This window comes from Arachis ipaensis, chromosome B4, assembly GCF_059453495.1.
Source record: "Arachis ipaensis isolate K30076 ecotype BB chromosome B4, ASM5945349v1, whole genome shotgun sequence".
NCBI lineage: Eukaryota > Viridiplantae > Streptophyta > Magnoliopsida > Fabales > Fabaceae > Arachis > Arachis ipaensis.
Window position 1 is genome coordinate 47,328,568 of NC_142439.1, and position 16,837 is coordinate 47,345,404.

A 16,837-nucleotide genomic window follows, 5' to 3' on the forward strand; every position below is an offset into this window, starting at 1 on the left:
CTTCATGATAGGGTTCAACCTGCTTTGGGATTGAATGGATGGTTTGGCATCATCTTCCAGCAGTATCTTATGCATGCATATGGCTGAACTTATCCCCTTTAGGTCAGCAAGAGTCCAACCAATGGCGTCTTTGTGTTGTCGCAGTACTTTGAGCAATTCTTCCTCTTGATCTGGGCTGAGGCATGAACTGATGATCACTGGGTAACTTTCATGTTCTCCTAAGTATGCATATTTGAGAGTGGGTGGTAGTGCTTTAAGTTCAAGTTTGGGTGCTTCTGACTTTTCGTTTTCTTCCTTTGGTGCACCTTGTATATGAATCTCTGCTGTTGCAACCTCTTCACTTGATTCAGATTCCTCATCTACCAATCTCTCAGGTTCTTCAGGTTCATCTTCTTCAAAATTCTCTTGCACTTCCTCCTCAAGTGCATCTAACCTCATGCATTCCCCCAATTGTTCTGGTGGGTAACTCATGGCCTTGAACACATTGAATGTCCTCTTTCATTGTGTAGTCATAAGGTAAGATCACCTTTTTGGACATCAATGACAGCTCCAGCAGTGGCCAAGAACGGTCTTTCCTGGATGATGGAAGCCTTGGCTTCCTCCTGCATGTCCAGCACTACAAAGTCTGCTGGGAAGATAAAATCTCCCACTTTCACCAGCAAATCTTCTACGATGCCATGCGGGATCTTGAACGATCTGTCTGCCAACTGTAGGGCCTTTTTTGTTGGTTTAGCCTCCTCTATCTTCATCTTCCTCATCATAGCTACTGACATCAAGTTGATGCTGGCTCCTAAGTCACAAAGGGCTTTCTCCACTGTGATTTCCCCTATAATGCAAGGGATCTGAAAACTCCCAGGATCCTTCAATTTCTGGGGCAGTTTGTGCTGAATGATAGCACTACACTCTTCTGTTAGTATCACAGTCTCGTTGTTCTTCCAACTTCTTTTCTTAGAAATGAGCTCCTTCAAGAACTTGGCGTAGAGTGGCATTTGTTCTATTACTTCAGCAAAGGGTCTGTTGATTTGCAACTTCTTGAAGATTTCAAAAAATCTCAAAAACTGATTGTCATCTCCCTTCTTCTTTAGTTGCTGAGGGTATGGGACTCTTGGGATGTCTGGTTTCAGCACTCCTTCCCCTTTTTGTGAACTCAAAGTTGGAACTTGAGCTTCGTCCTGCTCTTCTTGTGGTTTCTGGGGGGTTTCCTTCAGTTCCTTCCCACTCTGAAGGGTGATAGCCTGACACTCCTCCCTTTTGGTTGAGTTAGTTTTACTGTGAAGGTTGTGGCTGAGAATTTGCTTGAATAAATAGCCAATTTGTGTCTCAAGCTTCTTGATGGCAGCATCCTAATTTTGCATATTTGACTGCACTTCCTCTCTGAATGCTTTACTGTCCTGGATATCCTTGCATATGCCTTCAAGTAGATTTTCAATCCTTGAGATTCTTTCATCAAATGATGACAGGTCAGGTTGAGGAGGGTTGTTCTGGCCTTGATATGAATGTGGAGAGGTGTTGTTATTGGGATGTTGATATGGTCTAGATGTGAAATTATTTGGATTTGGGCGTCTTTGATCAAGGCTTTGGTCTTGTTAATTTCCCCACCCAAAGTTTCGGTGATTCCTCCATCCAGGGTTGTAATTCTTGGAGTAAGGATCATGGTTCTGCCTAGGTGAATTCCCAATATAGTTGGCTTGCTCCTGACTACCCTCTGCTTCTTCATTCACTCCTTCTTGGGTTGTTGATGAAGTGGAGATTACTGCTACTTGGTTCCTCTCTATCTTCTTGGTGAGGTCAGCCAGCTGTTGGGTAATGAGCTTGTTTTGGGCCAATAGAGCATCTACATTGTTTAGCTCCACTATTCCTCTTGTGTTCCCTCTTTCGGAAGCATAGAAGTAGTCGTTCTCTGCTACTGTTTCAATGACATCTATAGCCTCATCAATGGTTTTCTTCTTGTTCAAAGATCCTTCGGATGAATGGTCTACGGCCTTCTTTGATTCATAAGAGAGCCCTTCGTAGAAAATGTGCAGCTGAACCCATTTGTTGAACATGTCAGGTGATGCACGGAAAACTTGTCTCGCAACAAATCTCCCTTCGGCAAGTGTACCGAATTTGTTGTCAAGTAAAAACTCATAATAGAGTGAGGTCGAATCTCACAGGGATTGATTGATCAAGCAACTTTAATTAGAAGAATGTTCTAGTTGAGCGAATCCAGAATTTGGGTTGAGAGTTGCAGAAAATAAAATAGCGGGAATGTAAATAACAGAAAAGTAAATGCTAGAATTAAAGGATTGGAAGTAAATGACTGAAAATAAATTGTAGAATTGTAAATGGGAATGGGGGATTTGCTCATAAAAGTAAATGGCAGAAATTAAAGAGAATGGGTAAGATCAGAGATAGGGAGTTCATTGGGCTTAGGAGATGTTGCAATTCTCTGGATCAAGTTCATTTTCATCTCTTCCTCAATCAATGCACTCATTGATCTCCTTGGCAATCTTAATTGATTGAATTACAATTTCTTGCAATTCAATCTCTCAAGTCTTGATCAATAGCCAATTCCTTGGTCAATTGCTCATGAGAAGAGATGAAGTATGGTAACTGATTATACCACATGCATTTCCCAAATCAAGTACTGAGAGGGTTATAGTCACATACCCATCCAAACCCAATTTGGTCCAGCATGAGAAAGCATTTCTAGCTTGATCTCTTCATTCCTCTTTCAAGGTTCAAAAGAGATCCAAGTTTGAATAGCTTCTTTTCCAATATAACTACTCAATTGGATGAAGATCGAAAGCTTTCAAGTAACATCAAGAGAAAAGATAGAAGAAGAATAATGAAAATTAGTATTGATCCATCAAATTACAACAGAGCTCCCTAACCCAATGAAAGGGGTTTAGTTGTTCATAGCTCTTGAAAATGAAAACAAAGATGGAGAATACATCATAAAACTAGAAAATGCAGAGAAAGTAAAATACAGAGAGTAGTTCTCTTTTTCCAACCTCCAGAACTCCTTTAACAATTCAAAGCTACTCCTATATACTACTTCTCTCAGCTTCTATTTGGCTCTTCAAGTCTTGGGCCTTTGGATCTTGAGTTTGAAGCAGTTCTCTTCTTCATTTGGGCTTGGCTTTACTTGCAGAAAGAAATTGTGAAGTGGACAGAGACTTTAGCTCAGGACGTTAGGGGTGTTAACGTTTAGTGAAAATATGACTTCGAGAACGTTAGTGACAATCAACTTTCTCACTAACGTTACTAAGTAAAAGTCACGTTAACTTCAAAGTTAGTGGCATAAACGTTGCCACTAACGTTGCTTCTAAGTCCTTCGCACACGTTATTGAGACTTAACATTTCCAATAACTTTGAAAATCCGCCTTTGTTCCCACGTTAGAGCCCACGTTAACTTAGTTAACGTGGCTCTTTAACGTGGGCTTGCCATCCTTCGAGAACGTTAGTGACACTCAACATTGTCACTAACGTTCCAAGGTGCCCCTATGCCTCACGTTAGAGTCCACGTTAACTAGGATAACGTGGCTTCTAACGTGGCCATGCTTAGCCATCCCCAACGTTAGTGACAATGTTGAGTGTCACTAACATTAGCCATTCTTTCACTCATCAATGTTAGCTTCTAAATTAATGTGGAAGTTAACCTGGCTCCTTGGGGGGTTGTGTGGTTGCTTCTAACGTTAGTGACAATGTTGGGTGTCACTAACGTTGTCGACCACTCTTGCTTCTTACGTTAGCTCCCACGTTAACCAAGTTAACGTGGGAGTTAACGTGGTATGTTTCTCCTTAGGCCAACGTTAGTGACAATGTTGAATGTCACTAACGTTGGCGTTTCTCCCCCTTTCTAATGTTAGAGGCCACGTTAACTAAGTTAATGTGGACTCTAACGTGGCCACTTATGAGCATCTGCCAACGTTAGTGACAATGTTAAGTGTCACTAACGTTGGCTCAACTTCCCTTCTCCACGTTAGAGTTCACGTTAACTTAGTTGACGTGACTCTTAACGTGGTCAATGATGGCTTCGAGAGCGTTATTGGCAATCACTTTTCTCATTAACTTTGCAAGTTACCTCCCATTCCTTGCTTCCTTTGGTCCTGAAATCAAGCAATAGAGTGCATCAAAGTTCTAGTCCAAGTCATGGGTAATGCAACAAACAATTTGTCACTAAACTTATGCAAAATCCTCATGAAATATTGTAAAATGCACAATGTATGCTTGAATCAAGGTGTAAGTGAATATCTACCCAAAACTAGCTTATTTCCTAAGGAAATGCATGAAACTAACCTAAAAACAGTAAAGAACAGGTCAGTGAAACTGGCCAAGATGCCCTGGCATCACAACACCAAACTTAAAGCTTGCTTGTCCCTAAGCAAGTACTGGAACAAGAGAATGATGAATGGAATGCCAAGAGCAATGAGTCATTCTTGTGGAAGTCATATCACTGATTTTATGGTGGTTTCATGCATAGCAACTTAGGTTCATTCCTGGCTTTCAGACCTTTATCATGTCTTAAAACACTCACTTTGCTTACATCCCATGAGACTTTTATTCATTGATCCCTTTATTGTCATTTCAGAGCTTATTGGTGTTCTTAGGCTAAGTGCTCTGTAAGGGGGCAACTTTTTAAGATAAGCTTTCAGTCAACACTCCCGAACCAGTTGGTTTAAGGTGCTAGGTGTTGAAGCACCCCTAAGGACTTACTCCCTCAAGTCTCTCCCCCATACATACACACCACAGGCATATAGTTCATTTATTTTCCTTCTTGAGACCTTGGTGTCCAGCACCTCTTTGGGTTACTAAATGCTCTGTGGTGAGGGTTACTCTTGATAATGGACTTTCAGCCGATAATCCCGGGTTAGTTAACCCAAGTTACCAGGTGATAAAGCACCCCTAAGAGCTTATTCATCCAAGTAGATCCCTCACACAGGAACACCACAGACACATATCTTAAGATCAAAACCATTGGTGCCTAGCCTTATTGCTTACTCTTTTTCTTTTGTTTTTTTCCACTTTCATTATTCTTTTCTCTTTCTCTTATTAGGATCTTGTCATATACTTAGTCTCATGAGGTGTGTTCAAAGCAAAGTATTCAGGCCAGATAGTTGTCATCCCACCTTATGATTGAACCAACTTAGCTAACTTATGATCATACCATAAACTCATGAATGTACTCCATAGTGTGAACTCCACTCTGGTCTTTTGAAACATAAACATTCTCTCTTCATTTGATTAAAAAGGGACAGGCATACAAGTAAGTAAAGTAGGGATGCAGTGACATAAAGACTAGAGCACATAGACCTATTCAGAACTTAAAAGACAGAATTTAAAAAGGTTTAAACATGACATGGAAGCAAGTTCTATTTCATACAAGATCTTCCTTATTTAAAGCATAGAAAACATGGACCAAAAAGAACTCCACCATCTGTCATGCATGTGGATGCCCATGCTCCCATCCTTGCTTGTCCTCATTGTGTCTCTCTTGAGTGCTTGTACTTCCACTTCCTTTGCCTTTTCCAAGCAGCTTCTTCCAGAAACCACCATCTTCCATCTTCTTCTTGAGTGTCTCCTTTAGCTCAAACTTTAGCTACAAACGTTGGTAGCAGCAAGAATGGGGCAGCTGGTGTAAAAAGTTTGAGTAAAAGTTTGCCTCAAACTTTTACTCAAACTTTTACTCAAGCTTTTATAATTCCCAACCCGGTTCACTTTGGTTCTCTCTCCAACTCCAAGAGCAATCAACCAAGGCCTCTATCAACCCAATTCCATCAAGAGCAAAGGCCCAATTCAAGGCTTGAAGACCATTTGAAGAAAGTGTATAAATAGCTTAAGATTTAAGTTTTTAGGGAGAGATTTCTTTTCGGTTTTGATTGGGTAGTTGTGTAGAGAGCTTTCCTTTAGTTTTCATAGGTAGTTTTCGGAGAGCTTTTGGTGTTGAGTAATTTTGAGTTTCTAAGTCTCGGGGAAGGAGAATTGAATTCCCTTCCTCTTAGTTTTCTTGCTTTCAATTTCAATTACATTTGCTTTGATCTTGGGTTGGAGAATTGAAGGAATTCTGTTTCAATCTCATCCTGAGATCTCTCTGTTTACTTACTGCACAATTGAATTTCAGTTTTTGTTAATTGCTTCTTCTTCTACTTTCTCTGCAATTTACATTTCCTTTGCAATTGCTCTTGTTGGATCTAGGAAGGCATTGAGATCTAGACTTGGTTATCTAGTCTCTTGAGTCCTGAGATCTGGATTCCCATTCTCAATTTCTCTGTTTACTGCTTTTCAAGCTCTTTTATATTTCTGTTTTAGATCCGATTCAACCCAAGGCATCTTCTACTCTTCTGTGTGTTGAATTTTACTCTTCCTTGTTTAATTTCTGCAAATCAAATTCCCAATTCCCTTTACAATTCAAGCCATTTACATTTCTTGCACTTTAAGATTCTGCAATTTACATTTCTTGCGTTCTAAGTTTCTGCCATTTAATTTCTTGCCCTTTAAGATTTAGCACTTTAATTTTCAGTTCTCTTTAATTTCATGCAAGTTACCCATTCCCTTTATTTCCCATGCAATTTAAATTCTGCAAATCATAAACCTCTCAACCAAATCTTGATTCGCTTGACTAAATCAACCACTAAACTAAAATTGCTCAATCCTTCAATCCCTGTGGGATCGACCTCACTCCCGTGAGTTATTATTACTTGATGCGACCCGGCGCACTTGCCGGTAAGTTTTGTGTCGGATCGTTTTCCGCACATCAAGTTTCTGGCGCCATTGCCGGGGATTGATTAGATTGACAATGATTAAGTAAGGTGGTGGTTTAGATTAAGCACTTTTTTTTTATTTTTGTTAATTTCTAACTTGCACACTAACTGTTTGAGACTTTGTCTCTACTAACTCTCACTGCACTCAAGCTACAGAGTGCTCTGTGTATCTTTGCTGTTTTGGTTGTATGACATGAACCAGGAGAGAGTTCTCCACCTCTGGAATTTCTGAAGAAGGACAACAAAAAAAAATGGAGGAGACCGGAAGGAAGTCCATAGTGAGAGGGGAAAATCAAAGGCAACAGGATTTTCAACCTCCATGATCAAAGAATAGAGGATGTCAAGCTAATGACAATAAAGAAGCGCTTGTTGGGAGGCAACCCAACCTGAGGTAGTTTTCTTTTCATAGCTATTTTAATAAAAAGGTTAATTAGCTTTATCTATATTGCAAGAAGCTAAGTTTGGTGTACACACCAAAATAATATAAAGGAGAATGAAGGATTCTAAGTTTGGTGTTCCACCAAAATCCCATCATAAAACACATTCTCACTTTCTGCATAATGCTAGCTTCAAGCATCTAGACGAACTAGTTAACTATTCTGCTGTTTCCTAGTCCTTAGTTCTATTGCTTTTGAAAAAAAAAGAAAAGAAAAAGAGTTCCACACATGGTTAATCTGATGCATGAGAACCATTGGCACGGTACTAAGTTTGGTGTTCCCACACCAAAGTAAGTTCAAAGGCCGACAAATAAATCATGCATGCTAACCATTGTTTCTAAGTGCTTGGGGAACAAGCAACTTTCAATATCACTGCAGAGTACCATACAAACTTTTGGGAAGATTTAACATCATCAATCAAAGAGATGAAAGAGGAATGTGAAGACCAGCAATGATGATGAGGAAGAGGACAGCAAGCAGATTCCAAAAGGTTGTATTGTTCAGTGATTGTTTTATATCAGATACTGCTACGATTGAAAGTGATATAATACCCCTGCTTGTCTGCATAGTATAGTTTTTCTGTAATTCAATAATTAAGATGCTTGATTATTCACAACACTACACTTTTCACACTTGTTTGCACTCAATACTTCAAAAAATGCATCACATGAAAGTTCTTTGAAAAGAAAGATTGAGGAATTAAACAATTTTGAGGCAAGCAAAAGATTAGGAGAAGTGGCGGTTCTAGTTGTATGATAATGTATTGAGGTTGCATGCTTATGAAAACTTGCATGGGAGCTCATAGGCAGGACATGAAGTTCAAAGAAGTATTGTGGAGATTCTCAAAAATTTATTGATCCAAGAAGCAGCAAACAAAACAAAAGAAAATAAAGAAAATACAAAAACAAAAAGAACATGGCCCAAGGCTCTGAGCATCAATTACTAGGCAGAAAAGAAAGAAGAAACAAAAACTCAAAGAGTTGTTATCCTAGTAAATGCTTGTGGTCGAATTGTGTCAAAGAAAGAGGCTTGAGCAAGTAAATCCTTAGGGGTGCTTTAACACCTAATACCTTAAAACCAACTGGTTTAGGAGTATTGATTGAAAGCTTATCTAAAGAGCCGCTTTGAGACATGACACTTAGAGTCAAGGCCAAAGCAAAGAAACTATAAGCTGCTTCAAGGTTATTACATATAAAGAGATCTTCATGATATTATTTGGATGAAAGTTCTAAGACCTAAGACTCCCAAGATGTAGGGACTAGTAAGCACTGAGGCCCTTGCATGAGCACATGATTTAGAGTTCACCCCACTGTCACTTGATCACTTCACTCACAGGATAGTACATGTAATTTTTCAAATCCAATCTGATTGAAAGAACCTTTGAGCATAATTCCTTTCTTGCTTGGGGACAAGCAAGCTTTAAGTTTGGTGTTGTGATGACAAGTCATCTTAGCCTAGTTTCACTAGCCTTTTTCTTTTGTTTTCAATTGATTTATGCACTTTCTTGAGCCACAAGCAAGCCAATTGGGTAGATTTCCATGTTTCCTTTGATTTAATCAACCATAGATGAATTAATGCAATTTCATGAGGATTTATGCTATAATTGCCACATATTATGAAAGAATGACAAACTCATGATTTTGAGCATAGCTTTGATGTGTTTGGTTGATTGATGATAGGTGAAGAAAGCTTGGAGAAAGGTTGAAGCAAGAAGGAATAGCTAGGAGCAAGAGAGAACAAAAAGTTTGAGCAAAAGTTTGCCTCAAACTTTAGCTCAAACTTTCGGAATAAGTGAAAACACACCAGGGAACAAAAAGCTTGAGCAAAAGTTTGCCTCAAACTTTAGCTCAAACTTTTGGGAGAAAAGCTTGAGCCAACGTTTGCCTCAAACTTTTTGGCAAACGTTGGCATCACAAATCAATACCCTGGAGGACAAAAGTTTGCGCCAACGTTTGCCTCAAACTTTTTGGCAAACGTTGGCGCCATCAGCAACACACCCTGGAGAGAAAAAGTTTGTGCCAACGTTTGCCTCAAACTTTTTGGCAAACGTTGGCGCCATGAGTGTGCATAAGGGGGCCAACGTTTGAGCAAAAGTTTGACCCCAAACTTTAGCTCAAACGTTGGTAGCAGCAAAAATGGGGCAGCTGGTGTAAAAAGTTTGAGTAAAAGTTTGCCTCAAACTTTTACTCAAACTTTTACTCAAGCTTTTATAATTCTCAACCCGGTTCACTTCGGTTCTCTCTCCAACTCCAAGAGCAATCAACCAAGGCCTCTATCAACCCAATTCCATCAAGAGCAAAGGCCCAATTCAAGGCTTGAAGACCATTTGAAGAAAGTGTATAAATAGCTTAAGATTTAAGTTTTTAGGGAGAGATTTCTTTTCGGTTTTGATTGTGTAGTTGTGTAGAGAGCTTTCCTTTAGTTTTCGTAGGTAGTTTTCGGAGAGCTTTTGGTGTTGAGTAATTTTGAGTTTCTAAGTCTCAGGGAAGGAGAATTGAATTCCCTTCCTCTTAGTTTTCTTGCTTTCAATTTCAATTACATTTGCTTTGATCTTGGGTTGGAGAATTGAAGGAATTCTGTTTCAATCTCATCCTGAGATCTCTCTGTTTACTTACTGCACAATTGAATTTCAGTTTCTGTTAATTGCTTCTTCTTCTACTTTCTCTGCAATTTACATTTCCTTTGCAATTGCTCTTGTTGGATCTAGGAAGGCATTGAGATCTAGACTTGGTTATCTAGTCTCTTGAGTCCTGAGATCTGGATTCCCATTCTCAATTTCTCTGTTTACTGCTTTTCAAGCTCTTTTATATTTCTGTTTTAGATCCGATTCAACCCAAGGCATCTTCTACTCTTCTGTGTGTTGAATTTTACTCTTCCTTGTTTAATTTCTGCAAATCCAATTCCCAATTCCCTTTACAATTCAAGCCATTTACATTTCTTGCACTTTAAGATTCTGCAATTTATATTTCTTGCGTTCTAAGTTTCTGCCATTTAATTTCTTGCCCTTTAAGATTTAGCACTTTAATTTTCAGTTCTCTTTAATTTCATGCAAATTACCCATTCCCTTTATTTCCCATGCAATTTAAACAACCACTAAACTAAAATTGCTCAATCCTTCAATCCCTGTGGGATCGACCTCACTCCCGTGAGTTATTATTACTTGATGCGACCCGGTGCACTTGCCGGTAAGTTTTGTGTCGGATCATTTTCCGCACATCAATGGTTTTCCATGTTGTCTTCCATGTTTGGTTCAAAGAATTCCTCTTCTTCCTCAGCACCAACCACTTTCTTTCCTCTTGCCTCCCTCCTTAATCTAAGGAAGGTCCTCTCAGGTTCAGAATCGAAGGAAGTTGAAGCCCCGCTTCTTCTCTCTGTCATACAACCATCAAGTGCAAGCAAGAAAAGATAGGTGCAGAAAGTATTTGTGTCAGATTTACTGTTAGTTGTGGGTGATACAATATATCAAACAATTAGTGGGTTAGCAAACAGAATTGAAAATAACAAAGAAAAACAAAAGAGTAGAGGGGGAAGGGAAGAAGTCTAACTAAAACAGAAAGTAAATCACTCAAACAGAAAATGAAATTCACAAAATAAAAATGCTCAATCTAGTGATCTTCCAATTTAATCATTGTTGATGCACAATCAATCCCCGGCAACGGCGCCATAAACTTGATGCATGGAAAACTTGTCTCGCAACAAATCTCCCTTCGGCAAGTGTACCAAATTTGTCGTCAAGTAAAAACTCACAATAGAATGAGGTCGAATCCCACAGGGATTGATTGATCAAGCAACTTTAATTAGAAGAATCTTCTAGTTGAGCGAATCCAGAATTTGGGTTGAGAGTTGCAGAAAATAAAATAGCGGGAATGTAAATAACAGAAAAGTAAATGCTAGAATTAAAGGACTGGAAGTAAATGACTGAAAATAAATTGCAGAATTGTAAATGGGAATGGGGGATTTGCTCATAAAAGTAAATGGCAGAAATTAAAGAGAATGGGTAAGATCAGAGATAGGGAGTTCATTGGGCATAGGAGATGTTGCAATTCTCCAGATCAAGTTCATTTTCATCTCTTCCACAATCAATGCACTCATTGATCTCCTTGGCAATCTTAATTGATTGAATTATAATTTCTTGCAATTCAATCTCTCAAGTCTTGATCAATAGCCAATTCCTTGGTCAATTGCTCATGAGAAGAGATGAAGTATGGTCACTGATTATACCACATGCATTTACCAAATCAAGTATTGAGAGGGTTATAGTCACATACCCATCCAAACCCAATTTGGTCCAACATGAGAAAGCATTTCTAGCTTGATCTCTTCATTCCTCTTTCAAGGTTCAAAAGAGATCCAAGTTTGAATAGCTTCTTTTCCAAGATAACTACTCAATTGGATGAAGATCGAAAGCTTTCAAGTAACATCAAAAGAAAAGATAGAAGAAGAATAATGAAAATTAGTATTGATCCATCAAATTACAACAGAGCTCCCTAACCCAATGAAAGGGGTTTAGTTGTTCATAGCTCTTGAAAATGAAAACAAATATGGAGAATACATCATAAAACTAGAAAATGCAGAGAAAGTAAAATACAGAGAGTAGTTCTCTTTTTCCAACCTCCAGAACTCCTTTAACAATTCAAAGCTACTCCTATATATACTACTTCTCTCAGCTTCTAGTTGGCTCTTCAAGTCTTGGGCCTTTGGATCTTGAGTTTGAAGCAGTTCTCTTCTTCATTTGGGCTTGGCTTTACTTGCAGAGAGAAAATGTGAAGTGGGCAGAGACTTTATCTCAGGACGTTAAGGGTGTTAACGTTTAGTGAAAATATGAGTTCGAGAACGTTAGTGACAATCAACTTTCTCACTAACGTTACTAAGTAAAAGCCACGTTAACTTCAACGTTAGTGGCATAAACGTTGCCACTAACGTTGCTTCTAAGTCCTTCGCACACGTTATTGAGACTTAACATTTCCAATAACTTTGAAAAGCCCCCTTTGTTCCCACGTTAGACCCCACGTTAACTTAGTTAACGTGGCTCTTTAACGTGGGCTTGCCATCCTTCGAGAACGTTAGTGACACTCAACATTGTCACTAACGTTCCAAGGTGCCCCTATGCCTCACGTTAGAGTCCACGTTAACTAGGTTAACGTGGCTTCTAACGTGGCCATGCTTAGCCATCCCCAACGTTAGTGACAATGTTGGGTGTCACTAACGTTGTCGACCACTCTTGCTTCTTACGTTAGCTCCCATGTTAACCAAGTTAACGTGGGAGTTAACGTGGTATGTTTCTCCTTAGGCCAACGTTAGTGACAATGTTGAATGTCACTAACGTTGGCGTTTCTCCCCCTTTCTAACAGTAGAGGCCAAGTTAACTAAGATAACGTGGACTCTAACGTGGCCACTTATGAGCATCTGCCAATGTTAGTGACAATGTTAAGTGTCACTAACGTTGGCTCAACTTCCCTTCTCCACGTTAGAGTTCACGTTAACTTAGTTGACGTGACTCTTAATGTGGTCAATGATGGCTTCGAGAGCGTTATTGGCAATCACTTTTCTCATTAACTTTGCAAGTTACATCCCATTCCTTGCTTCCTTTGGTTCTGAAATCAAGCAATAGAGTGCATCAAAGTTCTAGTCCAAGTCATGGGTAATGCAACAAACAATTTATCACTAAACTTATGCAAAATCCTCATGAAATAATGTAAAATGCACAATGAATGCTTGAATCAAGGTGTAAGTGAATATCTACCCAAAACTAGCTTATTTCCTAAGGAAATGCATGAAACTAACCTAAAAATAGTAAAGAACAGGTCAGTGAAACTGGCCAAGATGCCCTGGCATCATCAGGTGGACACCTCCTTGTCAGGTCTTTAAACCTCTCCCATGCTTCATATAGAGTCTCACCATCTTGTTGCCTGAAGGTTTGGACCTCAGCCCTCAGCCTATTGATTCTTTGAGGAGGGTAAAATCTTGCTAAGAATTTGTTCACCACGTCTTCCCAAGTTGTCAAGCTTTCCCTTCGGAAAGATTCCAGCCACTTGGCTGCCGTATCCCTGAGTGAGAATGGAAATAAAAGCAGTCTATAGGTGTCAGGATGAACATCATTAGACTTCACTGTGTCACATATTCTCAGGAAGGTGGTTAAATGTTGATTTGGGTCCTCTTGGACACTTCCTCCGAACGGACAGTTGTTCTGCACAAGGGTGATGAGCTGTGGCTTCAGTTCAAACTTGTTGGCATGGATGGTTGGCTTTTGAATACTACTTCCACAGTTTCCTGGGTTTGGATAGATATAAGAGCCTAAAACTCTTCTATCCTCCCCAGTATGATTTGCTCGACCTCTTCCGCCATGGTTGTGAGTCTCTTCTTCATGATGGTTTTCCATGTTTTCTTCCATGTTTGGTTCAAAGTATTCCTCAAAGTGTTCCTCCTCTTCTTCAGCACCAACTACACGTTTGTCTCTTGCCTCCCTCCTTAGTCTAAGGAAGGTTCTCTCAGGTTCAGAATCAAAGGAAGTTGAACCCCGCTTCTTCTCCCTGTCATACAACCAACAAGTACAAGCAAAGAGAATAGGTGCAGAAAGTATATCTGTCAGAATTACTGTTAGTGTGAGTGATGCAATATATCAAACAGTTAGTGGGTTAGTGAGATGAAATGTAAATAACAAAAAAAAAAGGGGGAAGGGAAGAAATTAACTAAAACAGGAAGTAAATAACTCAAACAGAAATTTAAATCAAACAAAAATAAAATGCTCAATCTAGTTATCCTCCAATCTAATCATTGTTGATGCACAATCAATCCTCGGCAACGGCGCCATAAACTTGATACACGGAAAACTTGTCTCATAACAAATTTCCTTAGATAAGTGTACCGAATTTATCGTCAAGTAAAAACTCACAATAGAGTGAGGTCGAATCCCCCAAGGATTGATTGATCAAGCAACTTTAATTAGAGGAATGTTCTAGTTGAGCGAATCAGAAATTGAGTTGAGAATTGCAGAAAGTTAAATGCGGGAAAGTAAATGGCAGAACGTAAATTGCAGAATCTAAAATGGGAATGGGGGAATTGCTCATAAATGTAAATGACAGAAATTAAAGAGAATGGGTAAGATCAGAAATGGGGAGTTCATTGGGCTTAGGAGATGTTGCATTCTCCGGATCAATCTCATTTACATCTCTTCCTCAATCAATGCACTCATTGATCTCCTTGGCAATCTTAAGTGATTGAATTACAATTTCTTGTAATTCAATCTCCCAAATCTTGATCAATAGCCAATTCCTTAGTCAATTGCTCATGAGAAGAGATGAAGTATGGTCACTGATTATACCACATGCATTTCCCAAATCAAGCATTGAGAGGATTATAGTCACATATCCATCCAAACCCAATTTGGTCCAGCATGAGAAAGCATTTCTAGCTTGATCTCTTCATTCCTCTTCCAAGGTTCAGAAGAGATCCAAGTATGAATAGTTTCTTTTCCAAGATAACTACCCAATTGGATGAAGATCGAAAGCTTTCAAGTAAAATCAAGAGAAAAGATAGAAGAAGAATAATGAAAACTAGTATTGATCCATCAAATTACAATAGAGCTCCCTAATCCAATGAAAGGGGTTTAGTTGTTCATAGCTCTGGAAAATGAAAACAAAGATGGAGAATACATGATGAAAACTAGAAGAGCCAAGAAAGTAAAATACAGGAAGTAGTTCTATGCTATTTTCCAACTCCTAGCAACTCTAAAATAATTCAAAGCTACTCCTATATATACTACTCTTCTCATCTTCTAGTTGGCTCTTCAAGTCTTGGGCCTTTGGATCTTGAGTTTGAAGCAGTTCTCTTCTTCATTTTGGCTTGGCTTTACTTGCAGAGAGAAAGTGTGAAGTGTGCAGATATTTTAGCTCAGAACATTAGGGTTGTTAACGTTTAGTGAAAATATGAGTTCGAGAACGTTAGTGACAATCAACTTTCTCACTAACGTTCCTAAGTAAAAGCCACGTTAACCTCAATGTTAGTGGCACAAATGTTGCCACCAACGTTGCCTCTAGGTCCTTCGCACACGTTATTGGGACTTAACTTTCCCAATAACGTTGAAAAGCCCCCATTGCTCCTACGTCAGAGCCCACGTTAACTTAGTTAACGTGGCTCTTTAACGTGGGCTTGCCATCCTTCGAGAATGTTAGTCACATTCAACATTGTCACTAACGTTCCAATTTGCCCCCATGTCTCACGTTAGAATCCACGTTAACTAGGTTAACGTGGCTTATAACGTGGCCACGCTTAGCCATCCCCAACGTTAGTGACAATGTTAAGTGTCACTAACGTTGGCTAATCATTCCTCATCCACGTTAGCTTCCACGTTAACTAAGTTAATGTAGGAGTTAACGTGGCTCATAGTGGCTTGTGTGGCTCCTTCCAATGTTAGTGACAATGTTGAGTGTCACTAACGTTGGCCATCACCTTCTTCTCTCACGTTAGCCTCCACGTTAACTAAGTTAACGTGGAAGTTAACGTGGCTCCTTGGGGTTGTGTGGTTGCTTCCAATGTTAGTTGACAATATAACGTTGTCGACCACTCTTGCCTCTTCACGTTAGCTTCCAGGTTAACCAAGTTAACGTGGGAGTTAACGTGGCATTGTGCACTTAGGCCAATGTTAGTGACAATGTTGAATGTCACTAACGTTTGCTTCCTTTCCCCCTTTTAACGTTAGAGGCCACGTTAACTAAGTTAACGTGGACTCTAACGTGGCCACTTGTGAGCATTGGCCAACGTTAGTGATAATGTTAAGTGTCACTAACGTTGGCTCAAATTCCCTTCTTCACTTTAGAGTTCACGTTAACTTAGTTAACGTGACTCTTAACGTGGGTAATGATGGCTTCGAGAGCGTCATTGGCAGTCACTTTTCTCATTAACTTTGCAAGTTACCTCCCATTCCTTGCTTCCTTTGGTCCTGAAATCAGGCAATAGAGTGCATCAAAGTTCTAGTCCAAGTCATGGGTAATGCAGAATACAATTTGTCACTAAACTCATGCAAAATCCTCATGAAATCATGTAAAATGCACAATGTATGCTTGAATTAAGGTGTAAGTGAATATCTACCCAAAACTAGCTTATTTCCTAAGAAAATGCATGAAACTATCCTAAAAACAGTAAAGAAAAGGTCAGTGAAACTGGCCAAAATTCCCTGGCATCACAACACCAAACTTAAAGCTTGTTTGTCCCTAAGCAAGTACTGGAACAAGAGAATGATGAATGGAATGCCAAGAGAAATGAGTCATTCTTGTGGAAGTCATGTCCCTGGTTTTATGGTGGTTTCATGCATAGAAACTTAGGTTCATTCCTGGCTTTCAGACCTTTATCATATCCTAGAATACTCAATATGATTGCATCCCATGAAACTTTTATTTATTGATCCTTTTGTTGTTATTTCAGGGCTTATTTGTGTTCTTAGGCTAAGTGCTCTGTAAGCGGGCAACTCTTTAAAATAAGCTTTCAGCCAACACTCCCGAACCAGTTGGTTCAAGGTGCTAGGTGTTGAAGCACCCCTAAGGACTTACTTGCTCAAGTCTCTCCCCCATACATACACACCACAAGCACATAGTTTATTTATTTTCTTTTCTTGAGACCTTAGTGTCCAACACCTCTTTGGGTTACTAAATGTTCTGTAGT